At 40.2% G+C, this 14,987-nt stretch overlaps 1 long non-coding RNA gene across 7 annotated transcripts in view; it reads right to left on the bottom strand.

The window, feature by feature from the left end:
• Positions 1-1,429, bottom strand: part of LOC102956744 — a 53,961-nt gene extending 52,532 nt beyond the window's left edge. For all 7 annotated transcript variants that reach the window (XR_006218694.1, XR_006218695.1, XR_006218696.1 and 4 more), the window contains exons 1-2: positions 1,352-1,429; positions 273-617 (exon numbers count right to left, since the gene is read on the bottom strand). This is a non-coding gene — a long non-coding RNA (uncharacterized LOC102956744). The remainder of the gene's footprint in view (positions 1-272; positions 618-1,351) is intronic.
• Positions 1,430-14,987: the final 13,558 nt, after the last annotated feature.

Raw genomic sequence — 14,987 nt, forward strand, 5'->3', positions numbered from 1 at the left:
TCTTACTGAATCGAGCTATGCTGGAAGTTAGGCCAACCTATGAATCAACTTGTATTTGTCAGAGATGGCTCTGTAACATATTATGCCAAAACTCCATGGCTTAAAAGAACATTTATTATCTCACGTATTTTCTGATAGGGATCTGGGAATGATGAAACTGGGTGGTTCTGGCTCTAAATGTCTCAGGAGTATGCAGGCAAGATGTCACAGGGGTTTCAGTCCTCTAAAGACTTGACAGGCTAGAGAACCTACTTCCAACACAGTTCACTCACCTGGCTCTTGGCTGGAGTCCTCAGCTCCTCACAAGGTGGACCTGTCTTCAAAACATGGTAACTTCCTCCAGAGTGAGCAATCCAAGAGAGAGCAAGGAAGAAGCCACGGTACCTTTTATGACTTAGCCTCCAAAGCCATAGACCTTTACTTTCACTTTTCCTATTGGTCAAAAGCAAGTCACTGAGTTTGTCCACATTCCAGAGGAAACTGCAACCCAGCTGCCTGAGAACCAGATGACACCCTCTCCATGCTCCACAGGAGTTATGAGTTCCTATGAATGGTTGCTGGCTAAGGTTGGTTGCTTAAGCCTGCAGATCCAGTGTGGTATATCTGCTCATTGGAACCTGGGCAAATTATAAAAATTAATTAACTTCATGAGTGTTTGAGAAGTGCAAGGGTTTAGCTTTCTGTGCTCTATAGTATAGGAGACAACCCAGAAGGATACAGGAACAGGTGCCAAGAGGGCAAGATGCCACATCAAATTAATTCATGAATACAGGGGTGAAAGGAAACGGTACTCAAAGGCTTATCATGAAGAGTATCAGTCTCTTATCCCAGCTCTTCTACTTGACTCCCTTCAGTCTCATTTCTCAGTCAACTGTTGAAAATGTCTATTTCTTCTGCCATTGCATCCATCTTTCCATTTTAATTTTACATATTGTCTGCCAACATTGTGTTATGATAAAGAAGATAGCTTGTTCCTTCTCCATTTCACTCACTCTACACCACTAATATAATTGCCCCACAAATTTAGCTTTCATCCATAATCAGAGTTTCCACTATTATGATCATCAATTACTATTTACTGCTGAATTTATGTTTCCTTTCTTGTTCAACTGATCCTGGAGTCAGCTGTTTGACATTTTTTCCATTTATTTAGCTTTAAATATATATACATATATATGTATGTATATATGTGTATATATATATATTCAAATATATATATATGTACACACACAGCCTTATTTTTATATATGCCATTTTTAAAAAATATATCTATATATTGATTTTTAGGTGTTCAAATAGTCCCCTTCCATTTTGTTCACTGAAGACCTCCCTTTCAGCACTTTCTACTTACCTGCTTCAGTATGAACTGGTTGTTCTTCATTTGAAACCTCTCTGTTTGAGTCCTTATACATCTTAGAATGTCTCTAGGTTCTCCTCACTTATAGAGTAGATAAGCATAGAATTTTACTGTAAAGCACTCAGAATTTTTAAGGTATTCTTCCATTATGTTCTATGTTCTGATTGCTGTTAAGAAGTTCAATGGAATTCTAATTTTTCTCTCTGGAAACCGTTAGGACCTTCATCTCTTGTGTTCTTAAAACTCACAATGATGTTGGATTTCTTCTTAAGTTTGATAGGCACTCAATGGACCCTTTAATCTGTAGAATCATGCCCTTTAGTTCTGGGACCTCATCTTCTTATATTATTTCTTTCAAAATTTTTTTTCTCCACAGTTTTACTCTAATCTCTCCTTTTAGAAATCTTATTAGTCAGATATTAGACCTCCTAGTCCATTCTTCTTAGTTTTTTATGTTTTCACTTCTATTTCCATAGCTTTAAAAAATTACTGAAGTATAATTGTCATACAATGTTATATTTGTCTGTTCAGGTTCACAACACATTGGTATTTCCATAGATTCTCATTTTTTAATGATTTTTTGAATGCAATATCACAACGCTTCTGTAGAAGATTTGTAAGTGGTCTCCATGATGTGTTAAGTGATTCTCCCAAGGATACCACTTCCTGGTATTCTTTGCATGATACCCTTCTCTTCAGTGTGGCTGGGACCTGGAAAAATTTCTAATAAATGAAATGAATGTGACACAGGGGCTAGGATGCATGTGATCATCATGTGAATGTGATTGCATAAAAGTGTAGCTCCCATCTTGCTAGGGACCCTCTCTCCATTGCTAGCTCTGTAGAAGCAAGCTGCCAAGAATCTACAGCTGCAAGGAGATGAATTTTGTGACAACTTGAAGGAGTTTAGAAGTGGATCTTTCCCCACTCTAGCTTCTGGTGAGAACCCAGTCCCGGCTGATACATGGATTATTGCCTTGTGAGACCGTGAACAGGGGACCCAGCTAAGCTGTGCTCAGACTCCTGATCCACAGAAAGTGTGAGATAATAAATATGTGTTGTTTTAAGCCACTAAGTTTATGGTAATCTGTTTTACAGCATAGTAAAATAATATATCTTTTCATGAATTTTAAATTTGGTCAGTCATGTCTGTTGTTGTTTCTAAAGAGTCTCTGCTTGTTGTTCTTCCCTCTGTTTTAAAATAATATTCTGGGGTGCCTAGTTGGCTCAGTTGGTAGAGCATATGACTCTTGATTTTGGGGTCATGAGTTTGAGCCCCACATCTGGTGTAGAGCCTACTTTAAAAAATAAAATAATGTTGTTTTGTTTCATGGATGTAACTTTTTTTCTTGTCAGTTTTCCCACTTCCTATTCTCTTTACTGTCTCTAACTCTGGCTCTCTTAGGTGTGTACGTGTATGTGTGTGTATTAATTTCTGGCTTTCCTAAGATATTGATGATTCTTAGTGGTTTGTTACGTTTAAGAGCTCCAAATAAGCCAGTTGGGAAGATCTATGTGTGGGAAGGTTATTAAACTGGTATCCTTCTCTGCAACCTAATCTGGTGGTGAGGCAACCTTTTAATTGGGGAAGTTCCCAAATGTCAATATTTAATTATCTTTTTTCTGGGGCCATTATGTTTCCTGAGAGAAGAATCCACTATACATTTTTTTTTTTGGGGGGGGGAGCTACTAGTCTTTTATGAGGGTGAAAGAAAAAGGCTGGGTGAACTCTTTGTTCAGAGTGAAGACTTTCATTTATTAGCTCTACCTCATTTCTTTTTTTTTAATGTTTATTTATTTTTGAGAGAGAGAGAGAGAGAGTACATGTGAGCAGTGAGGGGGAGAAGAGAGGGAGAGAGAGAATCCAAAGCAGGCTTTGCACTGTCAGTGCAAAGCCCAACGTCGGCTCGAACTCACAAACCATGAGATCATGACCTGAGCCGAAGTCTGACGCTCAACCGACTGAGCCACCCAGACACCCCTCCATGCCTCACTTCTGTCTTTAGTTGGCCTGATGGTCTTGAAATTCAAGGATTTCTGGTTTGAAAGAATAGACCTTTTTCAGTGTTCAAGTTAGGGCAGATGAGGTTATGGTTGCCTGGTGTGACCTGGTGTTCTACTTGTCTATTGTTGCATGAAAAACTAAGTGGCTTAATTTCTTCTTCTTATTACTACCTTTTATGGTTCTGTGAGTTGACTGAACTCAGCTGAGTGGTTCTTATGTGGGTAGAGGTTTCTCATGCTGTTACAGTCAGATAGCACCTGTGAGTGAGAATGACTCACTCACATGGCTGCCAGTAGATGCTGGTTATAGCTGAAAGCTTAGTTTCAAATAGTCTCTTAAGCTTAAGTGTCTTAAGCTTCTGAGAGCATAGAGGTTGGGTTTCAAGAGCAAGTGTTCCAAGATAAAGAAAGTCAAATCTCCCAGTTTCTTAAGGCTGGGCCTGAAAACCTATACAGTGCCACTCCTACCATATTCAATTGGTCAAAGCAGATTCAAGGAGGGGGGGATCCCTACCTCCCGATGAGAGAAGTGTCAGCTAACTTGCGGCCATCTTTAACCAACCACAAAGGACTTCACAGGCTGGGAGAAAAGACATGAGGGTTCAGGCTGTTTTGTACACAAACTTTGACTCCGTCTCCTGCAGTTCAGCTCTGCAGCACACTGTGACACCCGTCTTCTGCCTTGGTCCTCTGAGGATTTTGTAACTCAGTTTGAAGCTTCTATTATGCTGTCATGTCCACTCTTCCTTGTTTGCTTTCCATCTCCTAAGAAACTTACTAGACTCACTCAATTGCTATTGTCTTTTTTTCTTGTTCTTTGTCCTTGTATGTTCATACCTTTTAAATTCTTTACTTTCCTTTTAGTGGAGTTCCACAAGAAAGAAACAGTAAACTCCTGTGGATATATTTATATCCAACAAAAATTTACACCCATTGTTACTTGATAAGAACTTCATTTCACAGAGTGCTTTAAAATGAAAAAAAAAATGCACTTTTGCATACATCATTTTATCTGATCCTCATTAATTTTCAAAGAAAGGCAGGGCAGATTTCAAATGATTTCTATTTTAGAGGTGAAGAAGTGGAAATTAGAGACAAAATGATTTGCACAATGTTGCATGAGTAATTTTCTTTCTTTTAAATCTTCTAGAGAAATGTCCTGGAATTAAGTCTAAAGGTGACAAGGATAAGTCAAAAAAATAAAACTTGTACTTTTTAATTTTTTTAACGTTTTTTTAAATTTTTGAGAGACAGAGAGAGACAGAGCATGAATGGGGAAGGGGCAGAGAGAGAGGGAGACACAGAATCTGAAGCAGGATCCAGGCTCCTAGCTGTAAGCACAGAGCCCGACGTGGGGCTCAAACTCACAAACTGTGAGATCATGACCTGAGCCGAAGTCGGACGCTCAACCGACTGAGCCACACAGGCACCCCATAAACTTGTACTTCTTTTTGAGGGAGAGGATGCAGTGTGTGGAGCTCAGAAAAACTAGAATTTGTATAGCATTGGAGCAGCCAATTCCCAATCTGGGATTTAAAAAGAAAAAAAAAGAAATATATACATATATACATACATACATATGCATACATATACATATATGTATATGTATACATATATACATACATACATATGCATACATATACATATATGTATATGTATACATATATATATATAAATGGACAGTTGTAGTCGGGTGGGTCAGGAACCTATTTAGCAACAAACTAGGAACACTTGATGATCTAGCTCAGCTTCCTACTTCAGGCCACACTCCTCATTCTGTTCACTTGATCCACATGCTGGGATGTGAGAGTTTTCCACCCCCATCCCTTTGCAGGAGCCCATTTTGCCCATTTTTAGGGTAGTGACCGAGTTTCAAAGAGGAAGACCCTATAATGTCTCCCAGGCATACTACAAAGGAAATGTAAGTCATCAGATAGTAGGGTCTGGACCTGTGCCAGGATAACTCGACTCTTCTTGTAGAAGGTGCCATGGGATGGAAGAAGTGGGTCCCCTCAGTTTTATGTCTTGTCTGAAAGATGATAACCATGCTAATAAATTTAGTGCCACATTCTTTACAGTGTGCTCATCCGACCCCTAGAATAAGGCAATAAACCATAATAGGGTCCATGATGCTTTCAATTATTAGACATTCATTTCTGCTCTACATTTTTCCTTTTCTGCCAAAGTTTGGCTTTATTGATGTGCTTTCTGGAGGCATGGGAGAGGGTATGGTTAGAAAAAAAAGGTCTACTTTTCAGAAATCTGAGAAAAATTATATGTCTATCAAAGTAAAACCTAGGCTCCCTAATGGGGGAAGACATAACATTTTTGTCATTGTATCCACAATAAATACATAGATCTATCATATGAACAAAGCCTGCTTGGAGGCACTCATGAGTCTTTTCAAAGCCATAGGCTATTTTATGTTACCAACACCCTAATTAAGAGCATTAAATTTTTCTTTTAGTGGTTAGTAGTTAGGAAATGTATAACCCCATCTCTCAGGCTTTTTTGAGAGCAGGAAGGCATCCAAAAAAGCCTCTGGGATGTTGTACTGAGCCCCAGAGGGGCTGTGTTTCCAAAGAAAAAACAAGAAAAAGAATAAAAGTTGGTGTTAAAGAATATAATATATTTAGTTTTCTTATCATGATATTGAACATTGAAAATTCACCTTTCCAGGTGTTCAAAGCAAGGCTGGAAGGGTTAGTTTCTTCCCTGTTTGTCTCTCCCTGTGTATTTTATAAAATATTTCAATTCTTCACTTCCTTCCCAGACATGCTATCAGAACAGGAAGGCCACACTCAAACCACAATTTCACCTCCCATGCTCACCCAGGATTCAGAGAAAACTGGGCACTACTTGAAAAACAGAATTAAGGCCAGAAATTCAACTACTAGATATTTACCCGAAGAAAACAAAAACACTAATTCAAAAAGATATGTGCACCCCTGTGCTTATTGTAGCCTTATTTACAATAGCCAAAATGTGAAAGCCTTCCAAGCATACGCTGATTCATGAATGGATAAAGATGTGGTTTATACCTACAATGGAATACTTCTCAGCCAAAAAAATCTTGCCATTTGCAACAATATGGATGGGTCAACAGGGTATTATACTAAGTGAAATGAGAAAGACAATATCATATGATTTCACTTACATGTGTAATCTAAGAAACAAAACAAATAAAAAAAAACAAACAGAAACAGACTCATAAATAAAAGCTGGTGGTTGTCAGAGGCGAGGGGGAAAGGGGATGGGAGAAATAGGTGAAGGGGATTAAGAGGAACAAACTTCTGGTTATAAAACAAATAAATCACGAAGATGAAAAGCACAACATAGGGAATATAGTCAATAATATTGTAATAATGCTGTATGGTGACAGATAGTGACTACACTTATCGTGGTGAGCACTGCATAATGTATAGAATTGTCGAATCACTGTATGTTTTACATCTGAAACTCATATAACGTTGTATGTCAACTATGCTATGAAAAAAAAAAGGAAGAGCCATTCATATTGATAAAATGCTTAATTCCAACTCCCTTCAGAAACTGAAGACCCTCAAATATCCTTCTACCCTGAGACCCTGTCATGTAACAAAATTAAAATTATCCTATTCATTCTTACCTCTCACCAAAGATTCTTTATATTTTGAAAGAGACTCTTTCATCCGCAAGAAAATGGCGTACCAAGTGAAAAAGTAAAAGCATGGAAGAGAATAATTTCTCTTGGAGAAGATTATCAGGTTTGAGTCATACCAAATCTCTTGGTGATTTTCTTTTTCTAACTTTTGGATGACAGAGAAACTTTCCCAGAAAAACTGGGGTAGGTGAGAATAGGTAAGGAGAAGGGAAGGCTTAGGTGATAAGTAAAGACAGAAAATTATGGTTTGCTTTGTAAGTTTCTAGAAGGCCCTTAATGCAGGGAGAAAACTGAAATCAGTAAAAGGAAATTGCGGTGGAAAGGAAATAGGTAAGTGGGGCCAAGCAGTATCAAGCAGTTTCTGGGGATCCTTTATTGTCCATTAGATTGGAAACCTTCTCCATTATATTGGAAAGTGAGTGAACCACGTTAGTAATTGAAGAATGTTGCTGGGAGCTTTATGGGATATCCCCAGTACAGAATTCATACTACCATTGTTTTTGTTCCTCTGTAGATTTTTGGGGGTGAGGAACTGGTGAGGAAAGAGAGAGTTGTGTTGAGGCACTGGGTAACAGGAAGATGTTCTTAAATGTGGTGCTTACTTCTTTGTTTCCCTCTGAAACACTCAGAAAACAAAACATAACAAAACAAAATGTACCCTGCCTTTGTGCTATTTGCTCACGAGGACAAACAAAATCAGAGCTATGTACTAACTAAAGAGTTCCTGGTTTAGGATCTTAATGATGGCCTTTAAATTGCTTTAATTCCCTCACTTATGCTACAGGGGAGATCTTACTCATGTAATTTAGAACTGGATCATGTATAGAGTTTGTACAGACATGAAGTAAATTGCTAGACAAAGAGCACAATTGACTCCTCTTTCAAAGCTGTGATTATGAAAAATTTATGGTAGGATTGGGGCGTTTGGGTGGCTCAGTCAGTTGGGCGTCTGACTTTGGTTCAGGTCATGATCTCACAGTTGGTGAGTTCCAGCCCCATGTCGGGCTCTGTGCTGACAGCTCAGAGCCTGGAACCTGCTTCAAGTTCTGTGTCTCTGCCTCTCTCTGCCCCTCCCCTGCTCATGCTCTGTCTCTCTCTCACAGAAATACATACAAAAAACAAAACAAAACAAAACCAAAAACCAAAAAATTTACGGTAAGACACATCTATGCTTTTATAACCAAAATAGAGGAAAGCATGAGTTTACATGAATTTTCAACTAAATATACAGTTTTCAACTGTGATTTGGGCAAAACAGATTCAAATAATCTAACGTGGCTATACATCCTCAGTTGTGAAGTGAGGTTTGCAAATCAGAAAATTCTAGCTTTGGGGGAGGGAGTAGAAAAGGGTGGTGACAAACTGGCCATGGCTTTGAGCTCTTGAAGCCTCACACATGACCAGAGAGGCACAGGGCAGAACTCATGAGTACATGCTTATATAATCCCATGGAACTTGTTTTATTCCAAGGGTATCAGGAGGTCTGACTGATTCACCTACTGTGCTTCACTGGGAGCTAAAAAAGCCATATTCTCTAGACCCCAAAATTGAGAGTGGATGAATCTTGTGATTGGTAGGTAACGTGATCTGCCTTTTGTAGCAAGCCAGAAGCCAGATGTCCCCTCCCCTTTGATCTGAATAACACTTTAGGCTGCAGACAATAAGATTGGTTTTAAATTTATTGTCTCTTTGATTTCTGCATCCTAATGCTTTTTAAATTCTTTACACAAGACAGGACTATATATAGGCAAGTGGGGTAGTTCAATGGAGGCCAAAAAAATGCCAGTAGCTTTTGAGAAGTGCTGGGCAGAGTCTCGTGCATATTTTTTCTCAAGGAAACAAAGACGACTTGGGGGCAGGAACTTTTCCTTTTCCAGTCGCTTTACTCCAAAATGAAGTTTCTTACTCCTGGTCCCAGCCAGATTTGTGGAAAAGTTTCTTTCAGAACACCCTTTTTAGGAAAGCATTAAAGCAGAAAAATCCAGTTTAAGTGCAGGGAGCCTAAATCAGAATGTCTTCCTTCTCTACACCCAGTATAGTCTTCAGCCCGGTTAACATTTTCTTCCTGTCCTGATGATGCAGCCTGCGTGAGGCAGTCATCTGGGGCCAACTGCTTGCTTTCCTCAGTCCTACTGATGGTGGAGATACTATGTCTGAGTCCAACCTCACCCTGTGAGAAGAGTTGAATCGCATTTGGGAATGTCCTTCAATTAACATGAAGTGAACAATATTGATTGGACACTCAATAGAATGGGTACAAACATTTGGCCCAGTTCCTGCCCTTCAGCGGATCAAATCATGGACGATTGCCCCCAAGAAGTCAGACTGTTCTGGGAAGAACGCTAGAAGGATGTCAGAAAAAGGGGTTCAAGTCTCAATGTGTTTTCACTGCAGCCATCGGACCTTGAGTGAGTCATGGCTTCTCTTCATCTCCATTTTCTCTTCTGGAATATTAGATGAACTCATATTGACTTAGCATTTTATTACATTGGAAAGGCTTTTCATAGACAGACTCTTATTTGAGCCCAATAATCGCGGTGGGAAGTAGCCAGACAGCACTGCACACATTTTAGGATGAGAAAGTTGAGCTAAGGGACGAAGGCATTCAGTGGGAGAAAAAGGTGAGATTGGGACTCAGATCTCCTGACACCTTCTCCAGTGCTCTGTCTACCTAATAAGCCTCACCCCGCCTCTCTGCTGGTGAGTGGTGAGGACCACAGAGAGTTTTGTCTGTAAGGAGGCTTCACAAATGGATGCAGTGACTGATGAGCAAAATTCTGATCCTTCTCCCTTGTAAACTTCTCCCAGAGGAGAGGACATGTTATGAAAAGTACTCAGTGAGGCGAGGAATAAGAAACCAGCAAAAACTGCTTTTACTTCTGCATTCCATCGTGCCGCTCACCTTTGTAGAGGGAGCAGTCCCAGAGGCTCCCCTTTGTGCCCACACATCTATCAGATTTTCCAGACCGTTTTCAATCTGTTCCTCGGATATCAGGTATAGGCTATAAAGCACTTCTTTCTACTTTATGGTTATGAAATATGAATGATGGCCCAGCTGAAGCTTTTAAGTCTGATGGGAATGGATCCCAAGAGAGGCTCTTAGAAAGCTAAAGGATAGTCAGGAGACGCTGTGAAGTTGGGAGCAAAAGCAGACGCTCACCACACCAGAGTCAGGTCTCCCTAATATGGTTCCTCAGCAGTCATGGTGCACTGTACTAGAAGTTTTGAAGAAATATGAAGAAAATATAAGACCCAGCCCATAGACCCATTGCATTACAAATTGGTAGCGAGGGCACTTAAATATTTGTGAAATCAGCAACCACTGAATTCTATCCAAATAGGTATGCATAGAGATAGACTTGTGAGCTCTCATAGAGAGGTCATGTCATTGGTGTCACTCACATTTTAAACAGAGGTCTCTTAAAGTTGCCCTTTCAGACTCAGGCCCACCTGCCTCTTCTCTACACTTTCATTCTTTCCAAAAAACTTAGGATTCATCCTATCTGAATGGAAACTTCCAATGTGTTGAACGAATGCCAAAGAGGTTCTAACTACATGTTCAAAATGACTTTGGATGGCCTGAGAAAGAACTGTATAGGGACTGAGGGATTTTATCCTAAAGGACCAGAACCTCAATTTATGCTCAATTCCTGAGGATGAGCACCAGTTATCAGTCCAGACATGCAGGCTCTCCCTCTGGCTCCCAGATGAAATTGGGTGCTCTTGACTATGAGGTCTGGTCTGTGGGTGGCACAGTGCTGTGGGCAGGGAAGGGGTCCCCCTCTTGGGTTTGGCATGAAGGAGAGATCACTGCTAGGAACTGAGGCTTATATTTGAGTATGGATTTTCCAAACCTAGAATTCAAATGCACATGAGATTATACAGAAGCCTGGAAATTCCATTGCCATCCCTTGGCCTGGCCCAAACCAAAACCAAGGAAGGTAACCAGGTGACACCATTTAAATTTAAATCATCTGCTGGAATGCCTGGGTGACTCAGTGGGTTAAGCATCTGACTTCAGCTCAGGTCATGAACTCGCAGTTTGTGGGTTCAAACCCCACGTCCAGCTCTGTGCTGACAGCTCAGAGCCTGGAGCCTGCTTCAGGTTCTGTGTCTCCCTCTCTCTCTCTTCCTCCCCAATTGCACTCTGTCTTTCTCTCTCAAAAATAAATAAAGATTAAAAAAATATTTTTAAAAATCTAAGTTATCTGCTGTACATAGCATGGGGACATTTAAACGTGGAATTTAAAGTGTAAGGAAATGGGACACCTGGGTGGCTCAGTCGGTTGAGCTTCCAACTTTGGCTCAGGTCATGAACTCGAGGTTCATGAGTTTGAGCTCAGGCTCTCTGCTGTCAGTGTGGAGCCCCATATGGCTCCTCTGTCTTGCTCTCTCTCTGCCTCTCCCCCACTAGTACTCTCTCAAAAATAAATTTAAAAAAAGTGTAAGGAATAATCCTATCTTAATAATTTATAGTAACTTGTTCTTTCTAAAGCTACTATTTGATATTATTTGATTCTTATAACTTTGTGAGACACACAGGTGAATGAATGCACATTGGCAGATTGAGTAATCAAGGTTCTAAAATCCAGTGACTTGCTTCAAGTCATAGAGCAGAATTGTGATTAGAATCCAGTCTCCCAATGCCTAATTTAGTGTTTTAAAATTTTTTTAAGAGGAGCCAAGATGGCAGAATAGCATGGAAGTGGGTTTTTTGTCTCAAGTCCATGAAATACAGCCAGACCAAGACTATGCCATCCTGCACACCTAGAAAACTGGTTGGAGGATTAACACAACAATCTGTACAACCTGAACCATAGAATTCAGCAGGTATGCGGCGCAGAGAGGTGAACTTGGGGAGAGAGAAGCCGCAGAGGGCACAGAGCCGCTTTTGCCTACAGAAAGAGGACAGAGGTGGGGGCGGGGGAGAATACCTGAAAAGCACCCCCCCCCCAAAAAAAAAGCAGCTGGAGAGAGAGTGGAAAATTGGAAACAGCCACAGGGACTAAACTAAAAAGGGACAAAGGGGAAAGGGGAAAGGGGAAAGGAGAAAGAAGAATGGAGAGGGTTTAAATTCCATTAAAACTGTAAACAAGGGGAGCACAGACCCTGCAACTCCACAGCTCGATACCTGGTGGTGCTCTGGTGGGAAGGACAAATCCCCAGGAAGAGAGTGGGGTCCGGGAGGTTCTCAGGCCACACAGGGAAAAGCGGTTCCACTGCTAGAAGGACATTTGGTAGAGACTGTTGAAGCCACCTGGTCCCAGCAGACCCCAGAAAACGGCCACATTCGCTGGTGCTGGAACAAGGTCGTTAAGGGTGAAGCCTGGTGCCAGATGCGTGTTGTGATTTTCCATAATCCCTGAAAAGCTGCTGCTACACCATCTCACGAACTTTTTCTGGGGCGGGCTGGCACCTGGCCGCAGTCTCGAGGCACCAGCAGCAGCAGGGTCCAGCAAGCATTCCTGGGTGCAGCCGACATTTGGACATTGCTCGGTGAGACCCTCCCACAGAGGGGCAGAACAGGTCAAAGCCGGGGTCCTTGACAAGTAAGGGGCCGGGGAAAACAGCCGCGTCTGAGACAAAATGTGGGAGAGAGGTACTGCCTGGGGCTTGGTCACGGATAGTGAAGAAGTGGGGAGTGGACGAGAGCTGAAGACAGCAGACGGGTGCACGGTTGCTGATCGGGAGAACAGAGTTCTGATACTAGAGACTGGGTAGCTGGGTGACGCCGCCATTTTCACCGCTCCCGCGCATGCGCATACACACCTATGGGTGGCGTAACAATCCACCCCAGTAGGATAGCAGCGCCATCTAGTGGAAAATGGAGCTGTTACACTGAGCCCCGCCCAACTGGGCCAACCTCGCTCTTCAAAAACATAGGTTTCACCGCCTACTTAGTTTATCGACTATAAAGTGCTACATAGACTGACTTCTAGGGGAAAATGAAGTAATTTCAGTCCTACTTCAATCTGTTAGCAGGTCCATTTATTCAATTTTCTTTCTTTTCTTTTTTCTTTTACACTTCTTTTTCTTGAATACAGAAAGAGAAAAAAATCGTTTTTATTTTCAATATTTTTAATTTTTAAACTATTTTTTTGCTTTTATGTATTTTCCAAATTCTATCTTACTTCACCATTTTATTTTAGACTACTAAAGTGTATTCACTTTTTCAAATTTTCAAACGATTTCCTTTTTTTCCCTCTTTTTTCTTTTTCATTTCTTTTATTATTGAATAAAGAGAAAAAATTCATTTTTATTTTTAATTTTTATTAAAAATATTTTTCTTTAATTTTTTCTACTGTATTCTTTACTTTTGTGTAAATTTTTTCAAATTCTATTTTACTCCCATCATCTCATTTTAGTCTACTTCAGTGTATTCATTTTTTCAAATTCTCAAATGATTTCTTTTTTTTTCCCCTTTTTTTCTCTAATCTGTCAAACCACTTTCAACATCCAGACCAAACACACACCTAGGATCTAGCATCATTTATTCGATTTTGTGTGTGTGTTTAATTTTTTAATTTTAATATTTTTTAATTTTAATTTTTCTACCTCATTAATTCCCTTTCTCCCTTCAAAATGACAAAATGAAGGAATTCACCCCAAAAGAAAGAGCATGAAGAAATGACAGCCAGGGATTTAACCAACACAGATACAAGCAAGATGTCTGAACCAGAATTTAGAATCACGATAATAAGAACACTAGCTGGAGTCAAAAATAGATTAGAATCTCTTTCTGCAGAGATAAAAGAAGTAAAAAATAGACTGAAATTAAAAATGCTATAACTGGGATGCAATCAGGATGGATGCCGCAGTGGCAAGGTTGGATGAGGCAGAACAGAGAATCAGTGATATAGAGGACAAACTTACAGAGACTAATGAAGCAGAAAAAAAGAGGGAGATGAAGGCAAAAGAGCACAATTTAAGAATTAGAGAAATCAGTGACTCATTAAAAAGGAAAAACATCAGAATCATAGGGGTTCCAGAAGAGGAAGAGAAAGAAATGGGGGTAGAAGTGTTATGGGAGCAAATCATAGAGGAAAAGTTTCTTAACCTGGGGAAAGACACAGACATCAAAATCCAGGAAGCACAGAGGACTCCCATTAGACTCAACAAAAACCGACCATCAACAAGGCATATCATAGTCAAATTCACAAAATACTCAGGCAAGGAGAGAATCATGAAAGCAGCAAGGGGAAAAAAGTCCCTAACCTACAAGGGAAGACAGATCAGGTTTGCAGCAGACCTATCCACAGAAACTTGGCAGGCCAGAAAGGAGTGGCAGGATATATTCAATGTGCTGAATCAGAAAAATATGCACCCAAGAATTCTTTATCCAGCAAGGTTGTCATTCAGAATAGAAGGAGAGATAAAAAGTTACCAAACAAAAATTAAAGGAGTTTGTGACCATTAAACCAGCCCCGCAAGAAATTTTAAGGGGAACTCTCTGAGGGGAGAAAAGATGAAAAAAAATATATATATATATAATTTTTTTAATGTTTATTCATTTTTGAGAGAGAGACAGACAGACAGACAGCATGAGCAAGGGAGGGGGAGAGAGGGAGATACAGAATCCGAAGCAGGCTCCAGGCTCTGAGCTGTCAGCACAGATCCTGAGGCAGGGCCTGAACTCATGAACTGCGAGATCACGACCTGAGACCTCAGTCAACTGACTGAGCCTCCCAGGCCCCCCGGTGTTCATTTACTTTTAAGATAATGACTGAATTAATGATGTGAGTTTCAGTCTACCATTCTACTATAATGACCCTTTAATTTTAATATCTTTTTTCTGGATGCTTTTAAGATTTTATTTTTTTATGTCTTCCTTAAATTTGATTATGATGTGTCTAGGAGGGGATTGCTTTTCATTTATACTGTGGCCGTTTCTTACTGTTTCCTGAATCTGTTGGTTCATGTCTTTCTTTAGTTTTGGAAAATTCTGTCATTAACTGTGCTAATACTGCTTTCTGACCTCTGTTC

Source organism: Panthera tigris, chromosome B3, assembly GCF_018350195.1.
Source record: "Panthera tigris isolate Pti1 chromosome B3, P.tigris_Pti1_mat1.1, whole genome shotgun sequence".
Classification (NCBI taxonomy): Eukaryota; Metazoa; Chordata; class Mammalia; order Carnivora; family Felidae; genus Panthera; species Panthera tigris.